At 38.2% G+C, this 10,445-nt stretch overlaps 1 non-coding gene and 1 pseudogene across 2 annotated transcripts; both read left to right on the top strand.

Annotated features, from left to right (window-relative positions):
- The first annotated feature begins 160 nt into the window (after positions 1-160).
- On the top strand, positions 161-233 carry trnar-acg (transfer RNA arginine (anticodon ACG)). Its single transcript has one exon. It is a non-coding gene; the product is annotated as a tRNA-Arg (tRNA).
- Positions 175-5,294, top strand: LOC146704363 (fatty acyl-CoA hydrolase precursor, medium chain-like; annotated as a pseudogene). Its single transcript, XR_014921710.1, has 11 exons — positions 175-212; positions 909-917; positions 3,305-3,458; positions 3,546-3,649; positions 3,775-3,879; positions 4,009-4,153; positions 4,255-4,332; positions 4,420-4,567; positions 4,681-4,830; positions 4,930-5,001; positions 5,070-5,294. The product of XR_014921710.1 is annotated as a fatty acyl-CoA hydrolase precursor, medium chain-like (transcript).
- Positions 5,295-10,445: the final 5,151 nt, after the last annotated feature.

Consider the following 10,445-nt stretch of genomic DNA (forward strand, 5'->3'; position numbering starts at 1 on the left):
ATATCATGTGTCGTTGTTTTGGTTAATGTCTTACACGTAATGTTTGGTTTCTGGAAATAAATCTCGCTAGGATCTTTTAACTTCAAGTCAGGAATAACCAACGCGGCCTGTTTCTTAGTGTTTCTTGAAATAGTGACGCGATAATGATTCATACCAGATCGGGCCAGTGGCGCAATGGATAACGCGTCTGACTACGGATCAGAAGATTCTAGGTTCGACTCCTGGCTGGCTCGTGAAATCTTTTTCGGTTTTGTGAAATTAAACTTTTGCTCCCCTGTTTGCTAAATGTGTTGCTAGTTTAGTGGCTGCATTGAAGTAGCGAATGCCATTGATTCAAACATCTAAAACCATGTATAATTATACATGTATGAAAATTATAAGACCATGTATTGTCCACAAAGGTATTTTGCGTAAAAACTATATAATTGGGATACTTTAAAACCGGATAATATGTATAGATTATTATTTTGTATTGAACACCATATTTTCAACCTGTATCATTTTCTGAGGCGCGAGGAGCCCGATGTTAAAATGTCCACCTTTAGAGTTTAAACAAATATGTTGTTGTTTTTTTTTTTTAAAGGTAACACAGTTGTTTTTATTGTATTAATGCCGAATTATTAATTGTGTCACTTTTGGCTACTCTAATAAGGTAGGTTCTCTGTAGCAGTCTTGATATATAATGAATAAATAAAAAACTGGGTCACATCCTGCAAGAAACACTATCTGTCTCTATGTGACAGATAAAAGGAGAAAGCCTCATATGATGAAGCACTCTTTCTGTCTCTTGGCTCTTTGCTCACATTTCTGAGAATCTGTGTGGTGTTGTGTCAAGTGGACCATGAAGTTCTATGCAAAGCAGACTTTCTCTTTTCTGATATCAGTTTTATTCCTCTGTGTTACTGCAGATCTTCAGGGTAAGTAGGAGAAAACCTTTTTTTAGGAAAATGACCGCTGTGACAACACTTAAATGATGTCAAATTTACGCCTTTGTATTTGTTTATCCTACATATAGTGCATGTTTTTCATTGTTTGTTTGTTTGTTTAAAAAAGATCTGTTTAAATCTAGCACTAGTAATAAATCATCACTCAGTGGTATTATGACAATAATATGCATAATACCGCAAATAAGAATGAGAACAATGTCTCTCTTTGAAAAAGATCCTAACAGCATTATTTATTTAAATCAAAAGATATCAAACAATCATCACTCAGTGGTTTTATGACAATGACAGTCATAATAAACTGACCATTAAATATCACATGTACTTAATGTTAATCAGATTGTAGCTATATTTTCTGTTTAGATATGTAGCTCAAAGAGGAATGAACAAAAAGTTGTGAGTTTTTTGTACCTATTCTCATTTTGAGGGGTTTAGGTGATATCTTTCCCATTATAGCCTATTTATTGTTTAGATAAAAGATAGCAAAGAATCAAGCAGGGTGTACCCATGGGAGAGGATGGAAGATAAACTCTTTTAGTAGGACACGGTACAAGTGTTGCAGAGATTATATACAACAAGGGACATTTACTGTAAAAAAAAAAAAAAAAAAAAAGGCAGAGAAGTGGAATTTTTCCCCAGTAATAAATTATGTATTAAGTATGACACTTCAGATTTTTTAAACCAATTTAAGCCAAAAAAAAAAGGGTGCTGAAATTCTAATCAGAGTGTGTGTCTGTAATCTGAGCAGCACAGCACCCTGACGGGTGAAAGAGCACGTTTCCTATTGCATGCCATTCTGAACATGAATAAAGCTTTAAAGCAGCGGTTTGAGACTTTCCCTTAATACTGAATTTATTTAAATAACACAGGTCAACATGTCATAATCATCACAGGTATTTTTATTTGGGATTTGTAGTTCTTTTCATGCTGATTTCAAATTTGGGTTAAATTTTTTGTCCAGTTATTTCAGTACCTTGCTCAAATATTTCCGCACCGCAAAAATGAAGGTGCATCAGCACAAAGACTGACAGACTCAAGAATAGTTTCTTCTTAAAAGCCACACTCAAGGTCACCTGGTCCAGCCCTAACTATATGCTTTAGCAAAAAGGAAAGTTTTAAGCCTAATCTTAAAAGTAGAGATAGTGTCTGTCTCCTGAATCCAAACTGGAAGCTGGTTCCACAGAAGAGGGGCCTGAAAGCTTTCCCTCCCATTCTACCTTTGAATACTCTAGGAACAACAAGTAGGCCTGCAGTGCAAGAGCAAAGTGCTCTAATAGGGTGATATGGTACTACAAGGTCATTAAGATAAGATGGGGCCTGATTATTTAAGACCTTGTATGTGAGGAGCAGGATTTTGAATTCTGGATTTAACAAGAAGCCAATGAAGGGAAGCCAATACAGGAGAAATATGCTCTCTCTTTCTAGTCCCTGTCAGGACTCTTGCTGCAGCATTTTGGATTAGCTGAAGGCTTTTCAGGGAGTTTTTGGGACATCCTGATAATAATGAATTACAGTAGTCCAGCCTGGAAGTAATAAATGCATGAACTAGTTTTTTAGCGTCAGTGTCTAAATGGATATCAATTTTACTAAAAGTAGCTGTAGATAATATTACATCTGTGAGATGATTATTGTTAATTTTTTCTCTAATGATTAAAATTTTAATTGTGAAGAAGTTCATGAAGTCATTACTAGTTAATGATAAAGGGATGGTTGGCTCAATAGAGCTCTGACTTTTTGTCAGCCTGGCTACAGTGCTGAAGAGAAACCTGGGGTTGTTCTTATTTTCTTCAATCAGTGATGAATAGTAAGATGTTCTGGCTTTGTGGAGGGCTTTCTTATAAAGCAACAAACTATTTCTCCAGGATAAATGATGATCTTCTAAATTTGTGACACGCCATTTCCTCTCCAGTTTACGAGTCATCTGCTTTAGGCTACATGTTTGAGAATTATACCACAGAGTCAAGTACTTCTGATTTGAGGCCTTAGTTTTCACAGGAGCTACAGTATCCAGAGTCGTACGTAGTGAGGAGGTAAAATTATTAACAAGATATGACTCATGACTCCTTCTGTGACTGCTATAAGGCCACAGATACTCTAAGAATGTTCACACTTCAATGTTAGACTTTTTCTACGGTCTGTATATCATATCATCTTGTCATAAGTCTTTAATATTGGAGGCATTACAGCAACAGCTCGCTTTTCCTCATGTTGTGAGGAAAAGGCTCCGATCAAACTGAGGCATGATGGTGATCATGTATTAGGGTGGGGTCTGGTATAAAAGGTCATCTGCTTTAAAGACATAAATAAAAGTGTCTTATAAAAAGATGTTTCAGTCAAAAAAATGCATTTTGATCTATCAGCGCTGGAGATGAGCACATTTCAGGGAACTTTGGCCTGCTGGACCAGGTTGAAGCTCTCAAGTGGATCCAGCAGCACATTCACAACTTTGGAGGAGACCCAGGATTAGTTACTATATTTGGAGAGTCTGCTGGTGGAGTGAGCGTGTCTCTTCTGGTAAGAATCTACAGTTAGAGGAACTTTAAATAAACCTTTTCACTCTAGAACAAAAATTAATATTTGATATGTTACTTGAATCACCAGCTCCTGTCACCACTGTCTGATGGGCTGTTTCATCGTGCCATTGCTGAGAGTGGCACAGCTGCTGTGGATACAGTTGTGGCAGATAATCCTCTACCAATGGCGCAGGTTAATTATCAATATTCTTCCTTTTTAGAGTGTGTTAAAAACATTTTTGTTGCAGAATAAGGTAACTCTGGCAATGGATTTGTTTTGACAAATATTTGACATTTCTATTTTATATCTGACCTCGGGCAGTTGCAAATGCATCTGGCTGCAGCCTTGAAAGCACAAAGAAGATCAGTGACTGCATGAGAAACCATGATATTGATACTATGGTGGGTTTTACACAGGTGAGGTAATGGGTGCAAACATGATAGAGAATGATTATTATGTCTTCTACAATGTTTATTTGAAGATTTCCATTTCTCCCTCAGCTATGTTCATGCTATCACATCTTTCACTTTTGTACATTTTACTCTCTTAGGGATCCAAATTTGAGATTTCAAGTAAATGTTGATGGACATTTCCTGACTAAACCTGTGGATGAGCTGTTTCGTAAACATGAACTCCATGCTGTTCCATTCATGACTGGTGTCAATAATGATGAAGGTGGATGGATGCTTGCATCAGTAAGTGTTGTAGAAGCCTGTGAATAAAGAGCCCAGTGGTCACAAACAGAACTTATGCCAGCAATTGTGAAACTTTAATAGTGGCTTTGTATTTTTTTTAGTTTTTTGCTCCCCAAAACTGGACAGAAGGACTAGATCGGGAATTTCTTTTGAACATGGTTTCCTTCTTCTACCCCGACGTAAGGCAGACACCACTTGATGTTACAATATTACTGTCCCCGACCTGCTCGAGCTTCTTTGATTGATGTGTTGCTTATTTCTTTAAGCCTAAAGCAGCATTTATCAGCGATGTGATAGCTGATGAATATATTGGAAATGGTGATGACCGTGTGAAAAACAGAGATGGGTACACTGAGATGCTTGGAGATTTGTTTTTCACCATTCCAGCGATCAAAGCTGCTAATGCTCACAGAGGTAATTTAATTTGTTTAATAAAAGATTATACAAATCTGTTTAAAACCCAACACTTGATATTTACTGTTACATACATTCATTAACAAATATCACACACATTCGTCTAAGTATAGATGCAGGTGCTCCTGTATACCTGTATGAGTACCAACATCCTCCCAAATTCCTGCAGCAGAAAAGGCCGAGCTTTGTTGGGACTGACCATGCAGATGAAATGTTTACGGTTTTTGGACTTTGCTTCACAACTACCCATGTAAAATTAGCCAGTAAGAATTCTCTGTAAAAATCTCTGTCTCAACACAGTACTGCATTTGTTTTGTTTTCCCCGTGTTTGAAAAATATGTTTTGCAACATGATCGTTTTAGATCCATGCCCTGAGAATGCGGAACAGTTGAGCAAAATCATGATGAGCTAATTGGGAACTTTGCTTGCACAGGGTAGGAATGTCCAACTATTGTACATTTCACACATTTAATAACTGAATAACAAATGTATATCTGTTCAGATCTCCTGATGGGAAAAACCTAGTCCACTGGCCAAAGTATGAAGCAGAAGAAAATACCTGGCGATTGGTTTAAAAAAGCAGGTAACTGCTCAGCACCTGAAGAAGGAGCGCTTTGTCTTCCTGACTCAGACCGTCCCAGAGAAGATCAAACAGCATGAGGAAAATGCAGAACGCAGCGATTTGTTGTCACAGCTCTTTTGTCTTTTTTATAGTTTTAAAAAATAATCCAGCCCGTTCTCATTCCCGAGGCGTTGCAGCATCAGACCAAGCCATGATTCAGTTTTTAGATACTGCAAAATATTAGTTAGTATGGACCAACAGTGTCTCTTTACTAATCCTTATACTAAAATAAAATTAATATTAAGTCATGCTTATATTGTGTGTGTTTTTTTTAAATGTCAGTCTTACTGGATATACAATCCTAAACACAGATATGTAAAATAATCCTTTGCAATGACAACAGTAGTTTGATGATGGGTACACCAATGCATTTTTTACATGTAACTGTGGAACTGAAATAAAATAGGAGTGAAAGGAGAAATCCTCCTTGTGGCTGATAGTTGAGTCCAGCTGTCTTGTATTACACTGATAGAAAGCAAAAGGCCTGCTTAAGATGAAATGAATTTAGTAAGTGGCCAAAACATGTTGAGATCCTTACTTACAAAAAAGTAAGGAAATTTGTGTTTGGTTTTGGTATCCAGAGGTGCAATAGTATCAGCATCAGCAAAGAATCTATTTCATTCAGTTTAGTTTTACTCAATACTTTTCAAATTATCCCCATCCCACCAGTTGGGCCCGCCCCAAAGAAACAATGGTTTATACTGACTGTGACAAAGAAAGTTAATTTATTTCACTGTATTGTGTAATACAGAATGTTGCGTAAACAGAAATTTATTAGGTTAGAATCAAAATGTAAATTATATAGATATTAGGGGTGCAACGATACTCGTATCGATATTGAACCGTTCGATACAGTGGTTTCGGTTCGGTACGCATATGTATCGAACAATACAACATTTGTAATTTATTTTATCAACTTTCCTTCTGACGATGCTGTCTGTGTTGAGCGCTCAGTGAATCTGCGTTCGACTACTCCGCCTAGGCTGCACTGTCGAGCGCAGATCCACTGAGCGTTCAACACAGACAGCATCGTCAGAAGGAAGAGCGCAGGGCAAGCTAGCGAGACAGAAGTTAAGCTCTCCTTGCAACATGGCAAATTGAACCTCCCCCACCCTCATTCAGATCTGGCGTTTGGAATTATTTTGGTTTTCATGTGACGTATGACCCTGAAGGTAAGCACCTCGTGGACTAAAGTAAAACAGTATGTTGGATGTGCCACGCAATGCTCAATTACATGGGTGGGAATTAGTGTGTTAGCACAGTTAGCTCGTTAACGTGTTGGCCGTCTAGCCCCACGCAGGGGTAGCTCGTTAACGGAGATTTGCCATGTTGTGGCGTTAACATCATTTCAACGAGATTAACGCTGACAGCACTAGTGGGAACACAACGAATATGACTGCACATTTACGCCGACATCATCCTAGTGCAAAGACAAGCGGAAGCAGACAAAAACAACAAGCATGCATGCTACAAACTTTACCCGAGTCATTTAGACCGCCGTTAGCACATGATTCTCCTTATGGGGACCTGATATGTTTAATATTGTGGCGAGCTCAGACAAGGAGGAGACGGAGGTATCGTTTGGTCTTGCTTCCCATGAGCTAGCCAGGGAGCACAGCCGTTTATTGACATCTGTAGAAGAACACTGCCGCTAGCTAACTGCTCAGCGCGGCAACAGCACAGCAACAACAACAACAACAACAACAACACCACCACCACCACACAGAGCGCCCTCTGACCCCGGAAGGACACACAGTCGCAGCGAGAGGGCGTCACCCGTCACTATGGCAACATAAACAAAACATAACTGTACAAACAGAACCCCGAACAGCCCTGACCCGCTACAATATGCTGCTAAGAATATAGCCCAGAAGAAGCGTATAGTATAGCTTTTATTTTGGAAAGAGCCATTTCTCTGTAATAAACTCTCTTTTCCAAAGATGAGTGATTCCTCAATCAGATACAGGTGTTACCACGCCAGATCCGCTGCCCCGAACCGTAATAAGGAAACCTCTGGCAGTTACTTGAAGGTTCCGTAACTGACTCGTAGCCGGCAACAGCTTACTATACAGGTCAACTCCGCTAGCAAAAAGATCGAAGGAGGCGTAGGAAACTGCTTCACCGAACTTTATTTCTTCTCTAAGGCACGAACACCGCGTACAGTGGGCTGAAACAGTTTACTCACAGCGAGCATCGCCGACACAACTCTGGCTGTCGAGGGAGTTATTATATTCCTTTTATTCATTTTCTTTTTGTCTCTTCTGTAGCTAACCGTTACTTTTTCCCCTTCTCCGCTCTCTCTCTTCACACACACACCAGGCAGTCCCGCTACACACATCCCGAATACATTTCCCATCAGGCTTCATCCTTAAAGGGCCATGCCTGTAACGCAGGGCTTACAAAATCGCTAGCCCGACGTCCCGGGGCTAGCGATTTTTCCAGTCATACTACCAAAATCTATCTCTGCCCTGCCCGTCGGGCTATTGTAGGAAGGAAAAATATATGTCAATGCTTTTGCATTCTTTCGGAAATGTAGCTGGGTAATTATGTCATTGGTGAGCCACTGTCAATATGTGACATACTGAAATCGCGTTTGAATTTGCGCTTGTTTTTTGCTTTCACTTTGCAATCGCACGAACTGTGTATAGAGAGCGACAGTACTGATTGGTGAGTGATGATAATTTGCGCACCAATTCCTCTGACATCGTCTTATCAATCATTAGCTTACTATGCAAACATGACAAGTGAAATCTCCCGCAGCAAGCTTAAACATATGAGAGGTTGATCACGCAGAGAATCGCTGACCGTTATGTGTGTGTGTGTGTGTGTAAAAGCAGCAGGATATATATTTTAGTTCTGCTGAGCCAAATAAGAGAGGTCAGGGTGAAGAAGTGACAGCCAAAGAAAAGCTTACCACAAAACGGAAAAGTTATGACAAATCAGACTATAAGGCAAAAAAGTGCAGCTTTATGGTTTCATGGACAAAAGAATTTCTGTGGCTGCAATATGACGAGCTATATAACCGGGGCTGCACATAAGTGGTCCGCAGGTGCGCATTCGCTGTCAAAAAAAAAAAAAAAAAAAAACGCGCACAAGATATGAAGTTGCAACGCGTGTTTGCATACATAAGATTTTCTGGAGGAGGACAGACATTTGTTTAAAACTCTTAAAGATGTCGAAGAAGCTCCTTTAAGCAATTACTTTGGTGTTCTCTACCTCCAAAGAAATGTCAGAAGGAGTCCGAACCACAAAAGAAGCGCGTATTCTCGGAAAAGTGGTTGCAGGAGGTGAGCTGGCTTCAAACAAATGATGAACGCACAGAGATGTGGTGCAGAATGTGCCGTGAAAATCCCACTCTAGCGGACAAAAACAGTGCTTTTTATATGGACGCAAACGGGCGTTGCAACTTCTTATCTGGTGCGCGCGTCTTTTATTTTGACAGCGAATGCGCACATGCGGACCACTTATGTGCACCCGTGTAAATAACATAATGTTCTGCCGGGTGTGTTGTTGGTTTTCTCTCGATTTCTGAATCGACAAGCGCCTTTGTTACTGGGACCAGTCATTTTAAGAAAGGCCCCCATTAGAAGCCATGAGAAATGCAAGAAATGCATTATTGCTCAGTCTGCAATATCTTTCCCAGAACAAAAACCAATTGCAAATAACATACTAAAAATAAACCTGAAAAATCTGTTTAGAACAGCGTACTATGTTGCAAAGAGTGAACTACCACTGGCAAAATTTAGCAGTCTTTGCAAACTTCAAAAAGCAAATGGCCTAGATCTTGGTTCCACTTGTCTCTTACCCGTGACTTCAGCGGAAATTTCAAATTCAGGATCTGACACAGACTGATTCATGTCCTACACAGTTCTTACAAGTTCATAGAAATTTCTGTTCAATTAGAACCAAGTATTTGAGTTGATGATTGTAATTTTTATACATGTTGTAATTTGTTTTTCAACAATTTTTGGATTAATGTTTTGTTTCCTTTACAATATTATACTTTAATGTATAATATTGTAAAGGAAACAAAACAGGAAACAAAACATCAATCAAAAAATTGCTCTCTTTTTTACTTACATTTATTTTGGGCTACCAAAAACTGAAGAGTCCCTGCCCGAAGGGCTACCAGGGATTTTGAAATTTTGAGAGCCCTGAGATATATTTATTTTTTTAATTACTTTTGTTTCAGCAACATTAAATTTAAAAACTGTACTTTTGAGTTAAAATATATATTTATAATTTTAATAAATGACAAATTAAAAAGGCATGAACATTTTTTTGTATCGAAAAAATATCGAACCGTGACACCAAAGTATCGAACTGAACCGAACCGTGAATTTTGTGTATCGTTGCACCCCTAATAGATATATATAAACATGTGGTCTTTTTGAGCTTTTCTTTAATTACTAAAGAAAGACACAAAGCTAAACAAAAAAAGCAAAATTAATCAATGTTTCAACACCCTATAATGATATGAAATATTTATATAAGCAGTCGTACACAAAATTGGTAGACAGCTGTTTTATGTATAATTCATTATATTGTCCATATAATGGTACACTTGTAGTAAAATAAACCTTATCACTACATATCACAAGCATATCTCTACCAAGCACAACAAGATTTATGTCATACTTTGTGCTACACTGAGCAGAGTCTTCATAACATGTAGCTATATCTCTCATGGTCAATATAAATAGAAAATCTACAAGGAATAAGATTGCAGGTATAAAGCAAGGCAAACATTGTGTAAGCTATTAAAACATCTCGTGGCATGAAATAACTAAAGTGCTTAAGCTGTACAACTGGGATACTTTAAATACAGATTATCATTAGTTGGATACATTTAATTTCAATTTTTAAAAATGAATTCTTTCGCTTTAGGAAGTATTAGGTGTGAAAATTTGTTTTTCTTATTTTGGTTAAAGTTTGAAAGAAGAAAATAATGGCTAAAAAAATCAGTAAGAATGTTCTCTAAAGTTTGTTAGAGAGTTTACTCCTTTTCTCCTTCACAAAATTCAATGTTTCAATGTGGAGCTGTCACAAACGGGAGGAAATCTCTGCCAACTGACTTACTGTTAATTGATTTCGTATGATATTAATACCATTCCATGTCAGTGTTTTGGGGTAAATCTTCTGCTACCATTACAAACATTAAAGGTGAAATAGCACATCTTTGTCTTATCTCCCCTTTTGATTTCAAACCTTGACCTAAATGTACTAAGCCATCTATTACATTCTGATTAACTTGAG

Source organism: Copadichromis virginalis, linkage group LG7 (assembly GCF_057382275.1).
Source record: "Copadichromis virginalis isolate Kocher_CV1m ecotype Utaka linkage group LG7, C_Virginalis_male_GT1.1, whole genome shotgun sequence".
Classification (NCBI taxonomy): Eukaryota; Metazoa; Chordata; class Actinopteri; order Cichliformes; family Cichlidae; genus Copadichromis; species Copadichromis virginalis.